This window comes from Mus caroli, chromosome 9, assembly GCF_900094665.2.
Source record: "Mus caroli chromosome 9, CAROLI_EIJ_v1.1, whole genome shotgun sequence".
Classification (NCBI taxonomy): domain Eukaryota; kingdom Metazoa; phylum Chordata; class Mammalia; order Rodentia; family Muridae; genus Mus; species Mus caroli.
In genome coordinates, this window is record NC_034578.1 from 78,084,573 (window position 1) to 78,110,087 (window position 25,515).

Below are 25,515 nucleotides of genomic sequence, written 5' to 3' on the forward strand. Positions count from 1 at the left end.
CTTTTTGTCTTATTGATGGTGTCTTTTGCCTTCTAGAAGCATTGCAATTTTATGAGGTCCCATTTGTTGATTCTCGATCTTACAGCACAGCCCATTGCTATTCTATTCAGGAATTTTCCCCCTGTGCCCATATCTTCCAGGCTTTTCCCCACTTTCTCCTCTATAAGCTTCAGTGTCTCTGGTTTCCTTAAAACTTTTTAAAAACAGAATTAAGAATTGTGGTCAATAAAAGGATTTTAGGAGAATTTTATTACATTACTAAGCATAGGAATGGGCTTTGGTAAAAATCAAAATCCATTTCCTACAATAGCCCTAGTCAGGATGTTATTGATTTGTGAATTTATTATTCTTAAAGGGCTATTAAGAAATTTAAATTTTATCACAACTCATAGGGTGTTTCCTGAGGTGTGCATGTTGGGGCTACAACTGATAAGGTATCCTGGGAATACAGAAGTAAAGACAGCATCACTAATGACAAAGGTTAATGGTTTTGTTTTATGAGCTTCCCAGAAAATATCAGGGAAAGATCATATACATTTATGCCTTAAGTCGATTTTTATAATTTTAACAATTTTGAAAAATGTTTATTTCTAGGAAAGCACTTTTATAACAGAAAATGTTGTTATTTGTGCTGAAATTCTTGATTCTTCAGCTAGCAAGAGGGTTTTACCTAGGGTCTCACATGTGAGATTCTTTTATCTTTAATTTCCCCACATTCTTCCTGCCTTCTAACTTTTCTCCATCTTCCTTTGTCTACCTCAATACTACCTCTCTACCTCCACATTATATATATATATATATATATATATATATATATATATATATATCCAAACCCACCATAAATTATTTACTGCTGGAGTAATAGTATGGACATTTCTTAGGCTCTCTTCTCTTAACGATTCAGTTCTCTGCAGTGATCTCTGCAGTAGGAACTGAGCAACCTCTAGTTGGAACTAAATCAGTTTGAATGGACTCTGCCCATTCTTTTTCCATTCTACTTTTTTTTTTGAATTTTCTTTCTTTTTCTTTCTATTACCTAAGAGATGTTCTTCAGTGATCCCTAGTCTATTCCTGTGAGATTCCGGCAGCGATTCTCAGAGTCAGTGGGTAGTCTCAGGTCTTCTGTCCTGAGTAGATTTTTAGTGGGACTTCCTTTCTCATTATCTAGAGACATTTAGGGAGAATAAGAAACACATTTCTTATTGCCTTGTAGTTTTATTAATATAGGTTGGTTTATTTGAAAAATGGTAAGATGGGTTTCATTTTTTTAAAGCTTTATGCATGTAAATGATATATATCTACTAGAAGAACAAATTCAGCCTCTATTAAAAAAATAAGTAGTATCAATAAAATTTGCTATGGCATGGAGTTAAAAATCTTAACTTTCAGGTCCTAAGCCTTGGTTAGCATCTGCAGTGCCAGGGAAGAGCATTCAGGCTTGAACTCTTCCTAGAGACACAGCTCCAGGATTCTCAGTATCAGGCTCATTTTATTACTCATTGGCAACTATATTTGGGTTCTTCGGTATGCATACTCAGGTGTTCTGTTTTGTTGTTTCTAAGGATCTCCAATAATGTTATTAAAATTGTAATGAGGAGCAAAGAAGGAAAGAAGCAGGTCCCTAGGGAATCATAGCATCCAAGGAGGTTGATGAACCAGTCACCAACATTGTGACAGAAATAAGGAATTCAACTTTTCTCAGCCAATTACAGAATTCATCCAGTAGAAGGTAATAACTAGATACAAATGAATAAGTAATAGGAATATTTTAGAAAATTTATGAATATAAATATTAGAGTATACTTGCCTAGCCACGAATGTGAAACCTTGCTCTCCCATCAAAAAATTAGGCTAGAAATGAGCATCTTATTTATTCAAACAAGGTAGAAGAAGTGATGCCCTTGAAAATATTATGTGATCTGTTGACTGACACTTGGATTAAAGTAGAATATAAAACACATAAAATGTAGACACTACAATTAAATGCACTAATCTAGACTATTGACTCTGTGAAGAATTAAGTAATCAAAATGCAATGTTTTGCCTAACAATTATGTGAGATATTTGGTAACTGTGCACACTAATTAACCAATGTCATGTGCCAGTCAATGCCCACTGGCAATCTGCCATTCACTGATTGAAAGAGATAACAATGCCAACTATTTCTAAGTTTGAATTAATTAACAGTTTTGTTTACTGCTTCTTAGGATTTTATTTGAACAAAAAATAGATGTAAGTACTTAATTGTATGATTTAATGTAGGAAATGGTTTAGGAATACATACTAACTTACATTGGGTTAAAGGAAATTTAATAATCAGTGATTCAAGCTATATTTCAAGGAAAAAGTAAAACTTTATTTAGCAAGGCTATTAAAACCTTTTTAAAGAACTATTAATAGATTGGAATTTTTATATTATTCTTAAAAGGAAAATGTGTTTGATCTAAATATCCAAGTTTGTAGAATATGAGTGCCAGGAAGATAAAGTTTATGTTTTATGCAGGAATACTAAACAATATACTTCAATAAATTTTGAAATGTAAGACAATCAAGTAAGAATTCTAAGAAGAAAAATAACATTTAAAGCATATCTATTAAACATGGCTTGCTATCTGAATAGTTTGTGTTTAAAAGAGAATCTGTGTTAGTTAGAGGAACAGACAGAAATGTGGAGCAAGTAGATGAGACAATCAAGAGAGAGAACATTTTCATAAATAAATGACAAGGCTGAGCTATAGGGTTGAAAGTATCCACTAAGAATGGAAAGATGGAAGGCATCTTTATATTGTAGATCATATCTCAATTTTTAGGACTGACAGTTCCTGGTACAATGTAGACACTAGATCATATTCTACCAGATAAATTTTTATTAAATAGAAAGATGACAGCCATACTATGGCTTCACAATCAGTGACATAAATTAGAAATATTTAACTGTTGTTATTTCTTTTGTCACAGCTCCAGCCTAGGGGGTGTTAGAGCAGTGAGGCTGGAGTGGGTGAGTGAGTAGAGGAGCACCTGCATAGAGGCAAAGGGAAGGGGGGAGGGGGGAATGGGATGAGTGTTGTGGAGGGCTAACTGGCAAGGGGGTATCATTTGAAATGTGAATGAATAAAATGATTATTAAAATAAATTAATTTTTAAAAGTAAAACCTGAAATTCAATTAAAAGCATAATAAAACTATTCTTTTAATAAGTTAAAAAATTAATAAGATTTCCAGACTAAGGCAGACTACATCAGTAAATCTTCACTTTTCTTCAATTGAAGAAAATCATTCTTTCTAAAAAGTGATATGAAGTTTTTGTTTTATAATTTAAGTGCTTTTGGTAGCAAAATCAAAATGTAAAGGACACTGAATAGACAAATTTAAATTTTAATTAAATATGTCTCCTACTTCTAGTTTATAAAGTGTCTTTAATTAGGGGGTGTTTCCAAATGGAAACAAGTTTCACATGCTTTATGCAACTTTTGACCGTCAAATACTGTCCCAAGTTCATGCTAACATACATTGCCGTTTAATAGTGACTTTAAGCACCGTAACCTAACTTGATAAAGCACCATTTGTACTGAAATGTTCATCTTGGCTGAAAAAAAAATATCTTAATATTATCCAGTTTTCTTTGAAATCTATTCCCATACAATTTTATTTCTATCTCAATTATTTTAGAGTTAGAAACCAAGAAAACCAAAATGCAAAATTCATGACTGGTTTTATTTCAGTATTTCAAGTTTAAATGGGGTAAATTTCAAATAACCTCATTCTAAAAGAATGCAAATTAAACATAATAATTACAAAAAAAAATGATAGAAAGCTTTTACTTAATTATGGCTTTTAAATAAATACCACTATTCACATTAAAGTTGACATTTAATATGTAATTGTAGCCCAAACTATTTCAGTAATTATTTTATTTCAAAATAACTATAAAATATACCTAGAATAAGAGTGAAAAGATGGTGTGACTCCTTCTTTCATAGATACAGCACATTCTGCTCACCAGAAGAAAGCATGATTATATAAGTGGAGGCTAAAATAACACCAGGAGCAATATGTGAGGGAAAATAATAGAAAATGTATCTATCTACACCATGATGGTGAAGTTCTCGCTGGAATCTGTTACTAATGTAGATTTAAATCATATATTCTAGCACATACAAGGATGGAGACTACCTGAATTTTCTCTCACCAGCAAAGCTTCTGAAAAATAGATGTCACAAAATGGAACTGAACTTAAGGAAAATAAATGAAGTGTTGCTTTATGCTTAATTTTAATAGTGTGTATTCTTTAAATGCTTATTGTGGAAATCCAAGTACTCTAAAGCATGATAAATGTACCTTTGCTTTGTAATGGGAGTCATTGAAAATGTGCTTTCAGTACCTTCTGTTTAAATCCATGAGTCTCCTCCTTCACATTTTATGACCTGCAGTGTATACTTTCGAGTTAATTAGCAGAACCACATGTTTAAATTAGACGAACTAGTTGAACTCTAAGAAGCATGAAGGACACTACATAGCTTCTTCACAGCCCAAACTAATCTTTAGAACTGCCTGCAGACATATAATCAAGTGATAATTCTTTTCTTTTGCTTTATGTAAATTTATTTAATTACTTATTTATTATTAAAAACAATAAAATAAAACTTAAACTTATACAGGTAAACTTTTCTACGTATACTGGTAAAAAAAAAATCTTTCTCAGAAGCAGAAATGGTAGAATATTTGGTAGGCACCCCCATGAAGTTTGACTTTCCCCGACTCAGGCAATAACAGAAAAGACCACTAAGAACATAAGAAGGGAAAACAAACTTATTATGGTAGGAAATATTGATCACAGTTGAAATGATCATGAGTTTGTCTAGGAGTTTTTCTACCCTGTTCATTTTCCATTTAGGACAATGCTTTTGCAGTTGATATAAATAATTTCCAACATAATCAATAGGATTAAATCTTAGGGAAGAAGTTAGTGCATCTGGCCATCACTCTACAGCATCCATCCACTCAGTCTCAACAAAGCATAAGAGGTTCAGGACACTCCATCCAATTGGCATGTCTTAAAGATGGTAGTCTCCTGTAGGGCTCATCTTGAAATATCCTGCCCGCCTGTCAAAAATAGCAAGAGAGCAAGGAGCCTTAGAATCACAAGCTTCTTACATCGTTTTGCCTTCATCAAGAAATGATGAAAAGAGCCACTATTACAATGAAGGATGTGACAGTAAAAGCCTGTCAGTGACGGGTATATATTCCAGTTAAAGATCCTCATAGAGAAAGATCTGAAATCACTGATCATCCAAGAGTCCTGGTAATTTAAAGAGAGAAATGATAAAAGCACTGTTTTTATTCCATGTTGCCTTGAATTATATCTCTCAAAATAACCGTTTATTTTTAGGTAGTTTTAGGGCTACCAATTGAAAGTATGCAGAATGGAGAACAGCCCCCAAGCTTAGCTTACTAATGGCTAAGGTACATTTTAACAATTATAGTGGCTAGCTTCTCAGTGAGTTCCCAACAGGACCATAAAGCTACTGGAGGTAGTTGGCACTTGGTCTGTAACAAAAATCTCAGAGATTCCGTTTCTGCCACTGTACCAAATACCATCTTCATTTTATTGGAGGTGCCCTACACACTTGCAACACTCACTAGCAGATTGTTAGAGCCCCTTGATTCTATTGGATGGTTTTGTTTAGTTTGCATCGAGTTCTTCCAAATGTCAGATGTTACTTGTGTTTTGTTTGCCTTTCAAAACAACTGAAAGGTTGTCTCAAGCTTCTCTAAGAAATGACATTCTTCCATCGCTCCAATGCCAATGTTTCCTTGTTGATTGTTCTTCTTGAACTCAGTCATTTATGATTTTTTCTCCAGCTGATTTGATTGCTGAGGATAATTCCTATTGTTTGTGATAATGCTTCCATAATTGTAATTATAAACAAAAGGGCAGAACACAGCCTACCTCCTTTAGAAACTCACAGATTTTATTTTCTGCTCAGTCAAACTCAATTTTGCAGCCAGCGTGTTTCACATAGTCTTATAAATGAAGCCATGGGGTCTTGGGTACTACTATAACTGGGATTGTTTGAATTATCATACCTAAGACAGAGATACAATTCCTTAGGGTATTCTATATTTTCTTAAGGAACAGACGAAAAGCTGGTGACTGTCACACGTATATATTCAAAGGTTCAGAACACCACTGTCTAGTGAAAATGCCTAATGACTTAGTAATCTGTGAATATATGTGGTTTCTGTGTAGTCTGGGAGCAATCTGCTATCAGAACATACCTTGTAAAATGCTCTGATTCCACAAGGGAGTATCCGGGAGTAGAACATTAATGGATGAAAGGAATTCCAGGAAGAGATGTGGAGATGAAAAGGAAAACCTTGAAGTTAAACACCTATGGCTTTGGATGCATTATTTAACAAATAATGCATCTTTTACAAATGTTCTCATGCAATAAAATAATAACCATCGACCTACTCTAAAGAGAATATCATTGCAAATAAATTATAATAATAGCCTTAAAATAAAAATGTAAGCATTTTCAGGGAAAGAAATAGGCCAAGTCCTCCAATTTTGCACTTGCCTTCATTATAATTCACAAGCTCCAGATTTTGGATTTCTGTAGTTTCTGTTAGACCTCAGATGGACAGATTTCTCAGCTGCATTTGGTGTGAAAATTTTGCTATCTTCAAGGAGGCAAAAGCAATTTAGACATTGTGCATTGGTTCTTCCAATTTTTCTGCTGGCCTCAATGGCTGAAGACATAAAGATCAATAGCTTAAAGTAAGAAAAAATGCTTCTCTTCTTCTTTAGACTATATTAAAATTTTAATTAAAAATTTAATTTATTTTATAGAAAAAATCAATTGAAATTGGCAAATATTTGAGGGAAAATTATTCTAAAAAATTGGATTTGTGAGAGAAAAGTACAGATAAACTGACCATAGTACATGTACCCAAGTATACTGTATATGGAATGTATGTATCTACCTATATATCTATGTATCTCTCTTCTATGTATTGTGACTGTTTATCTATCTTTCTATCTATCCATCCATCATCCACCTCTCTCTCTCTCTCTCTCTCTCTCTCTCTCTCTCTCTCTCTCTCTCTTTACTTATCTATCTATTTTCCTCCCTGCCTACCTATCTCTATCTCTCTAACTATCCAATCTAATAGTCAAAGGTAAATAAAGAAATAAAAGAAATGAATCTGAATTGGACTTGAGATTCATATTTTATAATTTTCTTACTTGTTATGCCAGTGACAAAGGCCTCCAAAGCAGATGTCTTTAACTATTCTATAACATGACGAGTTAGTCTTGAGATGCTGTTGTTGTGGTATTTTTTATGAGGTACTTTTCTGAGATGATGCATCCTTGTAAAATGTTCTTTCTTTCTAAAGTCTTTGAGATTTAATAAGTATGTTTGTATTTCTTGGCAATAGAAGAGATTGTAGATAATAATCCAACTGTTTCAATTTGGAACAACCGTTGCTTTCTCTATGGCTTCAAATAAAAGTAATGTTTTTATATAGAACATTTTGAGCATAATAGCTCCTTTTTACTAGTGACTTTTTTCATTTCTTTTATCTTTTCTTTTCTTTTTCTATATATTTTCTTTATTTACATTTCAAATGATATCCCCTTTTCTAGTTTTGCCTCTGAAAATCCCCTATCACATTCCCCCTCCCTCTGCTTACAAAAACACACACTCCAGCTTCCCTGTCTTGGGATTCCTCTATACTGGAGCATCAGTCCTTCTCAGGACCAAGGGCCTCTCCTCCCAATGATGTCCAACAAGGTCATCCTCTGCTACATATGCAGCTGGAGCCATAGGTCCCTCCATGTGCACTCTTTGGTTGGTGGTTTAGTTCCAGGGAGCTCTGGGGGTACTGGTTGGTTCATACTGTTTTTCTTCCTGTGGGGCTGCAAGCTCTGTCAGCTCCTTGGATCCTTTCTTTAGCTCTTCCATTTGGGACCTTGTGCTCAGTCCAATGGTTGGCTGAGAGCATCTACCTCTGAATGTGAGATGGATCCTCATGTGGGGCAGTCTCTGGATGGTCTTTCCATCAGTCTCTACTCCACACTTTGTCTCTGTATCTCTTCCTGTGGGTATTTTTTTCCTCCTTCTAAGAAGGACCAAAGTGTCCATACTTTGGTCTTCCTTCTTCTTGAGTTTCATGTGTTTTGCAAATTATATCTTGGGTATTCTGAGCTTCTGGGCTAATATCCACTTACCAGTGAGTGCATATCATGTGTGTTCTTTTGTGATTGGGTTACCTCACTTAAAATGATATCCTCCAGATCCATCCATTTGTCAGAGTTTCATAAATTCACTGTTTTTAATAGCTGAGTAGTACTCCATTATGTAAATGTACCATATTTTCTGTATCCATTCCTCTGTTGAAGGACATCTGGGTTCTTTCCAGCTTCTGCTTATCATAAATAAGGCTGCTATGAACATAGTGGAGCACATGTCCCTATTACAAGTTGGGATATCTTTTGGGTATATGCACAGGAGTGGTATAGCTGGGTCCTCAAATATCCAATTTTCTGAGAAACTGCCATAGTGATTTCTAGAGTGGTTGTACCAGCTTGCAATCCTAACAACAATGAAAGAGTGTTCCTCTTTCGCCACATTCTTGTAAGTATCTGCTGTCACCTGAGTTTTTGATCTTAGCCATTCTGACTGGTGTGAGGTGGAATCTCAGGGTTGTTTTGATTTGCATTTCTCTGATGACAAAGTATGTTGAGCATTTCTTTAGGTGCTTCTCTGCCATTTGATATTCCTTGGTTGAGAATTCTTTGCTTAGCCCTGTGCCCCATTTTTAATTGTGTTATTTGGTTCTCTGGAGTCTAGCTTCTTGATATCTTTGTATATATTGATTATTAGCCCTCTATCTGATGTAGGATTGGTAAAAATATTTTCCCAATTTGTAGGTTGCCTTTGAAAACTATTCTCAACAATAAAAGAACTTCTGGGGGAATTATCATCCCAGACCTCAAGCTGTACTACAGAGCAATAGTGATTAATACTGCATGGTATTGGTAAGTGACAGGCAGGTGGATCAATGGAATAGAAATGAAGACTCAGAACTGAACCCACACACCTACAGTCACTTGATTTTTGACAAAGGAGCTGAAACCGTCCAGTGGAAAAAAAAGACAGCCTTTTCAACAAATGGTGCTGATTCAACAGGCCATTAGCATGTAGAAGAATGCGAATTGATCCATTCTTATCTCCTTGTACAAAGTTCAAGCCCAAGTGAATCAAGGACCTTCACATAAAACCAGATACACTGAAACTAATAAAAAGAAAGTTGGGAAGAGCCTCCAGCACATGGGCACAGAGGAATATTTCCTGAGCAAAACATCAATAGGGTATGCTCTAAGATCAAGAATTGACAAATGAGACCTCATAAAATTACAAAGCTTGTGTAAGGCAAAGGACACATTTTGTCAATAGGACAAAATGGCACCCAACAGATTGGGAAAAAGTGCTTCTCAAACATCACTCACCTAACTTCCTAAAGAAACAAAAATGTTTAAATATCTTTATCAAAAATGTAATTTGCATGGATACATTTTTGGTAAGATGTCCAAAATGCTTCTTTATGCTGTTTAAGATTCTCTAACTATACATAGAAATAGAGATAGAGAGCCAAAATAGCCAACATATGCTTATTGGAGACTTATTCTCCTACTGGTTTCTCATACATGTACACATTTGATGGAAGATCTAATTGCTTCCACTGACTTTTGATATCCTGGTAATGAAATTTGAAGAAATATATGTTTATAACCAAGTAAACTTGTATTTTCTTGTGTGAATTACATTTTGACTTGTATAACACAGTCAAGGGATTTTTACCTACAATTTTCTGGGTCACAGTAGTTGGAAATGGAAAAAGAAACTGCTCTCCTTAATGCCAAAATTGAGGTCTTACATCAGGATACAATCAGGATACAATGGTCTATTTGATAACTTTATTACTTTCTGGGATATTCAAATATGCTGTACACATATCTGTGATTGGATTACCACTGTAACAAGGACTAGGTGAGTGAAAAATGAATGAGATGCTTAGAGAGTTGATTCTCAGGTATGTTCTTAATCTTATTTTCTTGACTCAAATCTATGCAGATATCTCACACAATTCAATTAAAATCATTAAGTCACATATTCTTTTTTTCTTTTTTATTAGATATTCTTTTTATTTGTATTTCAAAGGTTATCTCCTTTCCTGGTTTCCCCTCTAAACACTACCCTATCACATTTCTCCTCCCCCTGCTCACCAATCCTCCCATTCCAGCTTCCCTGCCCTGGCATTCCCCTACACTGGGGCATAGAGCCTTCTCAGGACCAAGGGCCCCTCCTCTCTTTGATGTACGACAAGCCCATCCTCTGCTATATAGGCAGCTGGAACCATGGGTCCCTCATGTGTACTCTTTACTTGGTGGTTTAGTCCCTGGGAGCTCTGGGGGTGCTGGTTGGTTCATATTGTTGTTCCTCCTATGGGGCTGCAAGCTTTTTCAGCTTCTTTGGTCCTTTCTTTAGTTCCTCCATTGGGGACCTTGTTCTAGGTACAATGGTTGGCTGAGAGCATCCACCTCTGTTTTTTCAGGCACTGACAGAGCCTGTCAGGAGACAGCTAAATATGACCATATAATTGGTCACAAAACAGACTTTAACAGATATAAGAAGATTGAAATAACCCCATGCCTCATATTAGATCACTATGGATTATGGCTGGTCTTCAAGAGCAATAAAAACAACAGAAAGCCCACGTATACAAGGAAGCTGAACAATACTCTAGTCAATGATAACTTGGTCAAGGAAGAAATAAGAAGTAAATGAAAAACTTTTTAGAATTTAATGAAAATGAAAGTACAACATATCCTAACTTATGGGAAACAATAAGAGCAGTGTTAAGAAGAAAACTCATAGCTCTGAGTGCCTTCAAAAAGAAAATTGAGAGAGCATACACACGTAGTTTAACAGCACACCTGAAAGCTCTAGAATAAAAGGTACCAAATACACCCAAGTGGAGTAGATGGCATGAAACAATCAAACACAGTGCTGAAATCAACCAAGTAGAAACTAAAAGAACTGTACAAAGAATCCACATATTCTAAAAAAACAAGAAACACAAAACACACACTATACATGAGGATTTCAACTACAATAACAACAACAAAATAGCCAGCATTTACATCAAATGTTTTTTGCTTCTTTCCCAGCTAAGTAATTATTAGTGAAGTCATTCATGGAGCAATTTGCTATATACAAAAATTCTCAAGCTGTTGCTGAATCAATAATTAATGAAAAGAATGGGGTATGCAAGGCTTTAATTAGTTAAACCAGAAGAATGACTATTTGTATTGATAAGACAATAATTGTAACTGAATATTTTAAATTAGGGCAGGCCATCACATAAATAACTGTATTGGTCATTTAAGTCTATAACATTTAGACAAATGAATTCCTTTATTTAGCATGGCACAATTCAATTATTTGATTCTGTAACTTTGAATATCTGCTTCATAAAAAATAACTTTTAAGCTTAATACATATAATATGTTTTTGTTTGTCTGTTGATTTTGGATATTAGGATATTTCCTATTAATTTCTTATTAATACAACAAAGGACATTAGAATTTGCACAGCTTTGTACCAGGATGGCTAACATTTATAGTATATTTGATTTGGTGGATTTTTACAAAAAGTCCTTTGTTATTAGTAACATTTAACATCAAAATAGAGCTCAAAGTCTTAAAACATATTTTATGTAAGAATTATATGACATAAAGTAGTGATATAAGAGAAGTCTTGGAGGAATGAAAATTTTAAAAAAATCTGCAATATTAGTGTGTAATTTTTAAAATAATTAGAATCTAATTCTAGTATAAGAGAAATTTTAACTGGACCTTTATAATTAAACTTGACAAAGCACTCAATTCTTCATATATTAGAATAAATAAAGGCCTAGAAATGGGATCAGTACATAAAATACCTGCTGTTTAAATGTAAATGCCTGATTTGAGAATGCCAGTACCCATATAAAATTCTAGCACAGTAGTATGCAGTGGAAATACCAAGTCTGGGGCATGAAGCTATGATGATTCCTGGAGCTCATTAATAGCCATGTTAACAAATCCATCAACTTATTTTTCAGTGGGTGATTCTGTCCCAAAATATAAGTAGAAATTAATGAAGGAATATATTATATATCAACTTCTTCCCTCCATAACCCCCCACACATAATAAATTTAAAAGAAAGATATTCTTGGAACATTGATAGAAAATAATTGGAAGGAATGTACTGTTCTAAAGATGGGATCTATTAAAATAACTGTGACTGTAAAACATAGTTGAAAAATTATTATAAAAGATTAGAAAGCAGGAAAAGGGACATTTATAATACTGAAGTAGGACTAGTTTTATTGTTCTGTTCATGTGGTAAAATAATAGTGGTTTTTCCACTAGGACCTTGTGATATATCTAGTCTCATATTCTTGACCTAATCAACATTTTATGGCACAAGTTCCATCTCATGGTAGAGGCCATAAATCCAAAAAATTTAAATTAAAATAAAGTAACAATAAAAAAGAAAAAATAAATGTTGGATGGTTACTTCTATAACATTTATGCCACTATTGTGACAGTCGGAACATATATCAAAGAATAGAATCTAACATTGTTTGTAAAGAAGTTTAAATCAAATATATTTACATCATAATCAGTGAGAAATCATTAGACAAGTGTTAAGGAATTACAAAAATATAATAAAATCTGTATAATTATGACTTTTTCAGACTATGCATCATTCAGAATTAAATAGCCTAAGATCTGATCTCAGAATTACAAAAAGATACTGCTAAGAATGTTACTTTGGAGTTAATCTCTGTCAATTAACTTGAAAGCCTCATACAATTTTATCAATTTTTTAGAAAAACTTTTGAGAACTTTAATAAACTGATCCACAATATATGTAGAAGAATGGGGAGTATCAAAACCAAAATTTTTCTATATATCAAAAAACAAATAGTAAACAAAGTTTGGAAAATAATACAAATGTCACTGGATTTAATATACTGAATATATTGAAAGCACTGACAATTGTAATTTAAAAATAAACTAAAGAAGTGAAAATTTTATATCATATGAAGTTAATAATAGAGTTATAAAGTATACCAAGCATGAGAATTTCGAAGCTTACTAGTGAAAAACAATAATAACAGCCTCTTCTTTTAACATTTCAAATTTGTTGAAATTATAGTTCTTGGTGGATATCCTTTCTCATGATACACTAGGACTATTCCATGCATACTGGCAAAAAATATTTTTATAAAGTATAGCTATACAACAGAAAATACTTTTCAAAAACATCTTTAAAAATGTACCAAATAAGTTTACATCTAAGATTTTACTATAAAGATGAAATCAGGATCTAAAATAACCCAAGGAACATGGATGGTATGTTTCATGGTGATATTTTAATAAAAAAGAAAAGAAGCATTATATATCAAGTCATACGTTTCTAGAGAGATACATCTTTTTACAGGTAGATGGCTGGTTCTCCTATGTATGTAAAGTGAGTGTGTAGTTAGTCAAAGACCCTGTTCTTCCTACCTTGGCTTCTATGAACAGTTTCTGCTGAATTGTAGGCTCTTTAATAGCAAGGTTAATAATTAGAAGAGATCTGTTCAGTTTTCTCTGGAAACTTACCACAAATCTGTGGAAGAAGAAGGTGGCTAATAGTTATAGAAATATAATGCCATGATTTTGGTGACTAGTAACTATTCCTGTAGCAAGAATGGTGGGTGAAATTTCAAAAACCAGCATGGATTGAGGGTAGGTTCACATTTAGTGTATAGGTCTGGAAGTCTGCCCTAATAACACTTAGAGCTTTATAGTGACTTATTCTATATTCTTTCAAAACCACTTATAGTTGCATTAACACTTTTACGTGTAGCTAGAAGACAATTAAGCATGACAGCTTCAGAATATTCTGTTTCTATATTTAAATGTGATGTGAATTTGTCAAGGTAAAAAATGAAGCACTTTTCAGAAATTAATTTTGGACCATTATTTTCTTCTTTTCAATTATATCACAAAATTTGAGGCCAGAGCTAATGAACCTAGGTCTAAAATCTCCCTGTTATCAGAACTCTGCCCTTGTGAGACTGCTTAAAGACTCTTTCCCTGCTTCTTTCTTTATCTATGATAGGAAATAGAACGCCATGTGTAGGATCTCAACAGTGCTCCTGAAAGTTGTACATCTACTACTTTTGAAACCAGAGGATGCTATGTGACATCCAAAGGTAGAAACTAAGGATGCAGGTTGCTTATAAATGACCCTTAAAATAGGGAGAATGCTGCAGATTTTTCTGGTGAACACAATGTTTACAAAGGTTCTTCTTAAATGTAGGAGTGTGAGTAGAATTGTCATAATTTTGGTGGCTGAGTAATTTTAGCACGTTAAAATGTTTCTGGTCCTGACCCCCAGGGCTGTTACATAATAAATGTGCATTTGCTGATTCATTAAATGTGTAAAAACTTCTTACAGCTATCACAAAATAATATTATACTTTTAACCACATTGTTTTATGAAGGATAAGTAAGGAAATTTATTGGAATCCATTTGAAATTCCCTCAAATTATTTTACTAGAGTAACCATACCAATAATTTGAGCTCTGGGATGAATGTGTGTGCTGCATAGCATTCCGGGAGCAGAGAAGAATTAAAAAAATTCATACTTCCATTTGTCTAGACATTTTTCAAAGGTAGAGTCCATGTATGTTTTCTATGTAAACTATTGCAAAAGCCAACATTGTGCATCTTCAAACCGTTTTTTGCTAGGAAAGTAACCCATTCTTGCTGTACCTTTAAACATTTATAATGATAAAATCACTAATAACAGACTTCTGTGGACAATTTTCATTGGCAAGATAATGAGAAAGTTCTTTGGTATCTGGAACAGCTTTAACTATGAGCCAGAAGATAAAACCCACATCTTCATTGGCAGAAAAGAGTTAGGAGAAACCTGAGCACTTAATATTTCTGCTAAACAATAGAGTAAATCAACTCCCACCAATGCCATTTAGTAAATGACTTTACTATTTGAGTGATTTTTCAGCTAAAAGCAGCCTTATTGGAATTTTTGCCAAGACCAGCTGGCTTTTGTGGTTGTCCACAGAGAGACTTTCTGCAGATTTCTTTGACTACTAATTGGCCATTCCTCAGCCATAGTGGGCAACTCTTTAACACTGTTTCCAGATTTTACTGTGCAGGTGGGGAGAGAACATGTGTAATCCAGAATTTTTGAGAAGCCTCTCAACATAGGTCTTAATATCTGTTGGCAGGCTAGGTTGTATTTAACATGCATTAATGGTGGATTTTAAAATTGTAAGTCAACCAAGAAATTATTCCAAGATAAATTAGGGAAGGGATACATATGGCCATAACAATAGTGCATTCATGGCAGTGTTTCAAAGAACATTCTGGTGTGACAGATAATGTAAACTCCTTTTTTTATGTGCCTTATGGATTTTCAGTATGATGCATTTTTAGATCCATTTATGTTACTATATTTTAATGTCCTATGAAAATCCAGTAGTGATGTTTAAATCCATAGTTCATAACCAACAGAAATACTAGCTATTAAGGGACAGACAAGCAGAGTTGGATCGAAAAGTAAAGGCAAAATATATTGATAAAAAATAATGTTTATGATGGAAAAATGGTAAGGATTACACACAAAGAGAAAATTCATTTTGAAAGTAATCAGGATACCACAAACCCCTAGAAAATTACACATATCTATAGGTGTTGGGATAGGGAAAGGATAAAATTTTGTTCTGATCTTGAGGATTTGGATATCTTATTAGCACGTGGCTTCTTTATGAAGGCAAGGAGAATGATATTTATATCTAATACACATTTTTTCAAAAATTATTTAGTTTTGACAATTTCAAACGTGTTTACAATGAAATATGATCATGTGAACCCCCCAATACTCCCTTCTCCTCATATTTCTCTTATTTTTCTGTCAACATGATCTTTTCAAATTTCTAGTCAATAGATTACATATACTTTTTAAATGATACATTGAAAGTCTTCTAACCTGTACCCTTGTGGACAAACCTCAAGCTGCCAAGCTTCTACCAAGCAAGTGTTCTAGTATACACACACTCTGATAGACCCAGCTGGCAGAGACATATTCTGTGATATGTTTAGTCCAAACATCAAGCTGGGCATGTTGTTTTCTTAGATACTTCACTATAAACTATCAAGTCTCAAAACTGTCGTCTCATAACTGTCATGATCTCATGGACATAGAAAAACTTGGCACTCCACAACCTCTAGAATAGGACAACTTCCATTTGTTAAGTGATAAGTATTCTTTTAAAATAATTTTCTTCTTTATACTTGTCTAGGTTAGTTTTTTTTGCCAACTTGACACAACCTAGGGTCACCTGAAAAGAAAGAACCTCAAATAAATAATTGTCTCAATCACATTTTCCTGTTACCATATCTGTGAGAGATTGTCTTGGTTTAGGATTTATGGGGAGAGCCTATCCATCTGTAGACAACATCATTCTTACACCTATGGTTCTGGGCTATAAAACAAAGCTCACTGAGCACAAGTCTGTGAGAAAACCAAGTACGGAGTGTTTTCCTATGATTTCTTCTGCAAGTTCTTGACTTTGGTTCCTGCCTTGATTTTCCTCTGTGACCAATTGTGATCAGAAAGTTGTATCCAGATAAACCCCTTTCCCTCAAATTATGTTGGTAATGATGTTTGTTAAAGCAATATTAAATAAACTAAAGCGTAACACTTCAATAAGCAACACTGAGATTGGCTAGTGATTTGGAGTTGTTTTTCCTAATACAAAGAAATGTACAGCTTATCTTCCTCATCCTCCTCATCCTCATCTTCCTCCTTTTATTCTTATTTTATTTTGTATCACAGTAACTGATTACCTGTAACAGCAGAACTAGATCATGAACACATAGCCTTTTACAGGCCTTTGTACCATTCCTTCCTTGTGTATCGATATAAGACTTGATCCTGACCATGAAACTTGCCAATGGACATCTGACTTGTCAACAGTTGACAGGAGATGCAGTCTCCTACAATCTTGGGTCTTTGTTGCATTCAGATGACTGCATCTCATTTAGTTATGAAAAAATTATTTGAGAATATGAGTCTGTTTTTCTCTGATTTTCTTCATCAGTTTAAGATAAAGATGGGTAACATAACTTATGAATTCAGGGTGCTCAAAAACAAAGGAAAACCACAGTTTATTAGACAAGCAAATTATGGCAAATAACTTCAACACATGTTTTTAATATCAATAAAATGATGATGATGATGAAGTCCATGATAGCCCTTTACATGCCTATCATATTATAGTGATAATCTCCAAGGAATTGAAAGTAGAAAAGTGATAATCAGAGGCACTGGAGAAAATGGGAAAGAAAATAGTATGAAGGTGTTAGTGGGTTTAAATTATAGTTCAAAAGAACTGAGAAGTTCTAGAATATTCTTACACCATAGTCTGAATATAGATAACAGGAATATTTTGTTTCCTTCACAGATCTAAAAGAAAAGAGTCTCAGTGAATTTTTGTTGAAGAAATGAAGTTATAAATGCTTGAGGAGATAGATATACCTACTGCAAAATACTGTACAATGAATATGCATATCAAAATATCAGGATATTCCATGTCCTAGTCATGGATATCTATTCCTGCACAAAACATCATGACCAAGAAGTAAGTTGGTTGAGGTGGGGGGGGGGAGGGTTTATTCAGCTTACACTTACTTCAGCTTTGTTGTTCATCACTAAAGGAAGTCAGGACTAAACTCAAGCAGGTCAGGAAGCAGGAGCAGATGCAGAGACCATGGAGGGATGTTACTTACTGGCTTCCTTCCCCTGGCTTGCTTTCTTATAGAACCCAAGACTACCTGCCCAGGTATGGCAGCACCCACAGTGGTCCTTCCCCCCTTGATCACTAATTGAGAAAATGACTTACAGCTGGATCTCATGGAAGCATTTCCTCAAGGGAGGATCCTTTCTCTGTGATAGCTCCATCTGATGTCAAGTTGACTCACAAATCCAGCCAGTACACCCCATAAATTATACATTTTAATGTTTATTTTAACAAAGTGAATTTCAATTAAAATAAGACTTAATTTTACAAGATCTTTATGTTGATAAGATAATATACATAAAAATTAAGGCTTAACTACTAGCATATATAAATACCCTACAATAAGTATTAAAATTTATTAACTACTTAAATGTCATAGGTGTAATCACATTTTGATATGAGGATGAAATTCTCTCAGGTTCATACTTAAGGGACACAGTATTTTCCATGATCTAAAAAGCAGCCAGCCCAGAGTCTGGAGTACTGTAAGCACTAAGTTCAAGAGTTCACAGTGGTGAGTGTTCTGGGTGATCATAACTGCCACTGCATATAAAGGACATTCTTCTCACCTCTATTAGGTTCTGTTTTGAAATCTGTAGAACTTGATACCTCAATTCAAATGTAGATTTTATTAAGATTTTGAGGACAAATATCAGTTATTCCTTCCGTTTGACAGGAACTGTTTTTGCATGTAAAAAGGTGAAGAAATACTTTAGAGATGCAAAAAGAACAATAAACTTTTTGTAAATATCTTGCAATGTCATAGCAAGGGAACATAGACCAGGAGCCACTGACACACAAGGATCCCAAATGAGATTAGAGAGTGATAATTTAGCATTTTATGACTAGCAGTGTTTGCTTTTCTCCTTTTCAAGTCTCCTGATATAGATAGCCCAAAGTTAGGAACGCGTCTCCCCAACTGATCTCACATGCAGTTCATGAGAATTCTTTGAACATCCCTTACAATGTGAATGCCTTCATCTGGAGCACTTTCGCATACATGCTAGAGTCTGCACATATTGACACTGGACTGCTCCACTTTAGCTAGTGCCTTTGAGAACACTGCTTATCCTTGGCTTATTATAACCCTTCATCTCTAAAATATAGGAAACATGTCACTCAGGCCAGAATGAGGTCTAAAGATGCAATGCATTTAAAATGGAGTGCTGATCTCAAAGTAACTTCTCCAAAGTTCTTTTATTATCATTCACATGAATTCATAGCATTGAGTCTAATTTTGAGTAGGCAGAAAAGAAGTAGGAATAAGCATGTGTTATAACGCTTCTTCAGCCTAAACTGGAAAGATAGGGGTTTTTTTTTGTAAATAAGATAATGATATTGAAAAGTAACATATTATGACAGTTTTTAAAAAATTGTTGTTCTACTACTGCATTTCATCAAAATAGTAAATGCTTCCTCACAAATCCATTATTTTCTGCTTAGAAGTGGCAGTCCATCTCTCTGTGCCATGAAAACTAGTACATGATACATACTCAGTCCTTAAGTCATCAGGAGAATGTCTTTGCATCATAATTTCTGCATTTCCAGATCCCATTATTGTTGTGTGCTCTTATAGATTTGAATCTTGAGTATATTGCCAGTATTCTCAGAATGATATCCCCAGTGTTTGAAGCCTGTATAGACAAAATGCACAGAGAAGGCCATCATCCTAGAACTCCCTGTCACCACGCATCTTGTGAACTTTAAATGAGATTCCCATGGATAATGGTTTCTTTTATACCTGCAGACCTTTCCTCCAAACTAAGCCATCTCCAGACACATAATCTTAAGAATGTAAAGGTCACCTCTTCTGAGTATGGCAGCTTGCAGTATCAAAGGTCTCTACAATGACTGAATTCTGGAATGGCATGCTACTTTGTAGCTTACTTCAGCTAAGTAGAATTCTCAGCCATTAAGTAGAGAAATTCAGGCATATCATATAACATCATATCATATGACCCAAAAGCCTATAGATCCTTTTGAAGAGTTACCATATTTCAGTTGATTGCTAAGAACTTGAATAGCTAAACAGTTTTGAGATAAATACACTTACAAATATAACAAAAATGATCATTAGTCATAATTTTCCTAGTAATTATATGTTTATATATACATTTAATGAGACTGATTTAAACATATATAACAAAACATGTTTTTAAGATTACTATCTTTAATCTTTGTTCTGTAGTTTTATGCTTATTCTGCTCTTCATTATGAGTTTACTACTAAATATAACCAGTTCAGTCCATATCATGTTACTTTGTATGTATGTTTTCAAAGCTGTCTGTCACTAAGCAATGAATTAGTGTGCCCTTCTCTGGGGAGGGCCACATCTCCCACTGTCAGCTTTCTCAATTGAGCTGATGGTACACTTATTGAACTGTCTTTATTTTCTAGTTATACCTTTACTGAACAATCTTTTTAAATTTTATTGTTCACTGGCTTACTATCATTTGTTTGCTAATTTATTCTCCTACTGAGCATATGTTTACATAGTTTTTATGCATCAGGCCCACATTTAGCACTGGTAGTGTAGAAATGAAGATGGAGATGCTCAGTTTAACAGAACTAAATACTGAGAAAAACTTAAATCTAGGGACACAGCAGACTTATGACAGATACAATTTCTTCCTTTAGCAGCAGCAGAATTGATAGGGGATTTTGTAATACTGGTTGAGATGAGTCTCAGTGCATCCATTGCAGGGAAAGGATATGAAACATGGTCTAATCCACTCATTGATCCAGTTTTCAGGTTTTAAAAGGCCCTGCCACAGAGTAGAGATGATAGGACAAGTTTTGAATTGCTTTTCACAGGGTAAAGAGAACCAGGATATTTGGGCTTTCCTTCAAGTTCAGTGATACCTGGAGCAAATGGCCATACTTCTTTTCCATCAGCTTGGGTTGTGCCTTCCTAATGTCTTCTGTGTCCCAAAGATTTTGTCTTTCCATTCAACCTTCCAATTGGGAGCTACTTCTTAAAGGGATGATCCCTATATAATACCCTAAGTTTTGGCCTTTTAAAATTATCTATTTGATAACTCTACTTATTAATATTTAATTCTGTGAAAATGTCAAACGTGTAACATGATTTTCTAACTAGATATTGACAGAATTGATTAGGCTGGCACTTCATATTCTTCTCATCCTATAATCCCCCTAATGAAACTGCTCCTTTTCATCCATGTGTCATACTTTGATGAAGTGGTACAGGTGGAAGATGAGTAGAAATTCTTAATATATGACATTTTATATCAATAAAAAGATAAATGTGAGCAGCTAACATTTTTAAGTTTGGAAGTCAATGGCATTAGTAATACTAATGAATTTTCTGACTGAGCTAGCCTCTCCCAGGACAGATGCTCTGATATTAGGACATTTTGGATATGGAAAAGGATACCTTCAAGTCTCCACTAAAGGGAAATGCACTCAACTATGAGGCAGGAGTCATGCTCTAACTTGCTACTGGTTTCTTTTTTAATGTGTGTAATGATATGAATGCGAAAACAGATGAGAGCTTCAAAACAATTCATGTAGAAACAGAAACAAAATATTGAGTGTTTTCTAGTACTTTAATCATCTTCATACTATATACTTTATTCTAAAATTATAGATTTGAATTTTCATTTCATGAATTTATTTTGGTTTACTTCTGATTAACACATACATATGCTAGATTTTCAGTTTGCTTTTTAATTAATTATTTTATTTATTTACATTCCAGAAATTGCCTCCCCTCCCATTCCTCCTTCACACAATTTTTCATCCCATTTCCTCTTCCCTTTGCCTTTGAGAGGGTTCCTCCCACCCTCTGCATTCCCCTTCTCTGGGAACTCAAGTCTCTATAACATTAAGTGCTTCCTTTCCTACTGACATGATACAAGTCAGTCCTCTTCTATGTGTGTGTGTGTGTGTGAGACCAGCCCATGTATGCTCTTTCTTTTGTTGGTGGCTTTATTTCTGGGAGCCCCCATCTCCACCTAACCTAGTGCTCCCATCCTCACCTGTTTCAATCCAACCCATAAAATCTATTTATTTCCCTTTCCCAGGGAAAGTCACATGTTACCTCTAGACTCCTCATCTTTCCAAACCTCTTTGGGTCTATGCATTATAGCCTGGCTATCATCTGTTTAATGACTAGTACCCACTTGTAAGTGAATATATACCATATTTATCTTTCTGGGTCTATGTTACCTCACTTAGGATGATTGATTTTATTTCCATACATTTGCCTGCAAGTTTCATGATATCATTTTTTTAACCACTGAGTAATACTCCATAGTGTAAATAAAAGACATTTTCTTTATCCATTCTTCAATTAATTGACATCTAAGTTGTTTCCAGTTTCTGACTATTATGAATAATGGCACAGTGAACATAGTAGATGAAGTTTCTTTTGAGTATATGCTCCAGAGTGGTGAAATTGGGTCCTGAGATTCCCATTCTGACCATCCCTGAAACTAAATTCTCACTGTTCCAGGCTGACATTGAACTCAGGAGTCTGCCTGTATTTATAACTTCCTGATAAGATGGCTCATAATGAAGTTGCCTCTCTTCTTTTAGGTCCATGAAACCCCACATAATGCATCCTTATATTTTACATAGTTGAGAAATTATATAGTTTTGAACTCATGTTTTCAGAGTTCTTTCCCACAGCCTTAAGCACTGTCCTAAATGTCACAGTGCTTACAATTCTTGCTAAGAACATAGACACACACTCACTTCTTGGACTCATGCTGTCTCTCATTATCATGGAGTCATTAACCTTGACAGAGAGAACATTCCCTGATAACCTTGGAAGGGAGAATATTTCCTGATATCCTTTGCAGGGAGAATAATTCCTGAAGGAGGAATATGAAGTAAAATTCATAGAGATGAATAGAGATGACTCTGTCTTTATACAGCTAGTTATACCCTAATTTACATTAAATAATTAATATAGTGATCTAGGAGATAGTTCAGTCAGTAAAGTTGTTACTCTAAAAGCATGAGTATCTGAGTTAAGGTTCCTGGCACACAGGTATAAATCCAGGCACGATGAGCATTGCTCTGTGGCTATACTCCCAGCATGAAGGATGCAAAGACACACAGACAGGCCTGTAGAACTCACTGGCCTGGCAACTTAGTGAGTTCCAAGTTCAATGAGATAACAGGTCTCAACACACAAGATAAAGAAGACAAAAGAAAATACTTATTCTTGTCCTCTGGCCTCCACATTTGTGAACATATGTGCATGTGCAAAGGAATCCACATTTTCAAGCATATTATATACACAGATAAGCATAAATATAATACCTTGTTATTCCTAAGAATTAGTATACTTTATCCATGATCTTTACAATCTTTCCTTCTGTCACCTATGTAAACTATATAGCATATCAGAAATTATACATAACTAGAATATGAAATTCACTACATAGAAACCTATAGAACATTATCATCAAACCAACTCAATCCAATTATTTTCCAAAACAAGGAACATAGCCTATAGTACTTTGTGTATTTTATGGAGGATCAGAAGTTACTGAGCACTACTTACCACACTGCAAGGACATTAATCATCTCCCTGTTCAAGCCTGAGTTTTGTACTTAGAAAAAAAATTCGATGTTCAATAACTGAGATTTGAAAGGTAACAAAATAAGTATTTAATTACATTCAAATTATTCCAGCTGAAGGACTGAGTGCTTTGTAAAATGCCTGGATATTGATAATACTGAACACCCCAGGAATTATGTCTAATTAAGCCTTACTTGCACTAAGAGTTTTTAATCATGATGATCAGATTGATAACACAAGTACTTCATCAATACCCAAAGACAACTATAATGATTTTTACTCCTTCTGTGTCCCAATCACTTATTGTGTATCTTCCACCATGCAATATGATTTTCAAATCCCTTTAAATCTTATCTTTACAGTGCTATTCCCATGAACACTACAGATATAGAAGCCAAAAAATTCCATTCACACATTATCTATTCAAATAAATAATATTTTTCCTTATGAGACATGTCTTCAGAATGTTGCAATGCTATTTCAATAATGCTAATTTAGTATCTACTTTGACTGTTTTTAAAGCAAATATGAAGGAACATTTTCATCTGATTTTAATTAAATTTAATTAGTAAATATAAATTTACTTTGAGATAGTTGGGTAATTGTTTGCAACTTGGAGTGTTAACCCTCAAATAGCACTTTGCAAGCATGGCATATCTTCAACATAATTCTTCAAAATAGGGCATGAAAAGCTCCCAGTGAACTCAGAGATGTCTAAAATTTCAGAAACAATAATTTGAATAAGAAGCAATTATAGAAGAATTGTTAAGAATGTTTTTTATCAGTAAACAAGCTTCTTATACATATAAGATGACAAGAATCTTTTGAAGTATTAGTCAACATGAGTGACAGAGGAAGTAGGGAGAAAAAAAGACTCCCGAAAGGCATTACATATGAAGTTACCATTTTTGGCTAAGGTATTAAGTTCAATATAGACTGGATAAAGTTTTTTCATTTATTAAAAATAGTTATAATGCCTACCAGCACTTTGTGATTCTATCTTGCTACCTAGTTCAAATACCCCTAGTTCAAATACCTAATTGAAATTGTCCAATATTGACTCTTATCTACCAGCATTTATGTCCTTCATTTTGAATAAATAGTGGAATGAAAACACCCAAAGCTATTATACCTGCCAATCAAAACATTTCTCCAGAGACCTTTTTCTAGGATTGCTTCAGTAGTTGCTGCTATGCTTTAGGTAATACCGTTTGATTTTTGAATATATGAATTGAGAAATCATGGCTTATCCTTTGTGTAGTGAGTAAGTGTCCATGAATCTGTGAAATCAGTGAATATGTATTGCTTCCTTTACATTTGTTCTGCCTTACTAGGGCATTTTTCTCATTATAAAAGTTTGCAGTGATGTAATGTATTATAATAATCTCATTTGTACTGCTGTCACATCTCCACATGCTTAGAAATGGAGTTAGGATTCAGACACAAACCAACTTAAGAATGAAAAGGATAATGTTTTTGGTTAAAGCTGGCAAACACCAAAATATTTTTTTCACACATGGACAATATTAATACTGTAACTCCATTAAAGCGACTTTTAGTGTTGTGTAAACTGGTGATAAACCTTAAAAATACCAAAGCCATCTACCAAACTGACAAAGATATGCATAGCCATTTTTAGGGTTAGACTTTATTTTTATACTTAAAATAATTTTTAAAACCCAACAGAGCTTAAATGAGTTTCAGTGGGATAGGATGATTAGGAAAGCACTTTTCTTTAAGTTTATTCCTGAAAGAGAGATCTGGCTCGTGTTCAGCAATTCAAACTTGACCTGAATGGCATTTTGCCTTGTTTGTAATGAGACTTACACAATCTTATTTACTTGCAAATATTAAGCAGTAAAATATTCACATGAAAATACCAAATCTCTATGGATATTTTGTGTAAATGTGGTACATTTATGAATTTATGAAATTCCTAGGGAAATGGATGGACCTGGAGGGCATCATCCTGAGTGAGGTAACACAATCACAAAGGAACTCACACAATATGTACTCACTGATA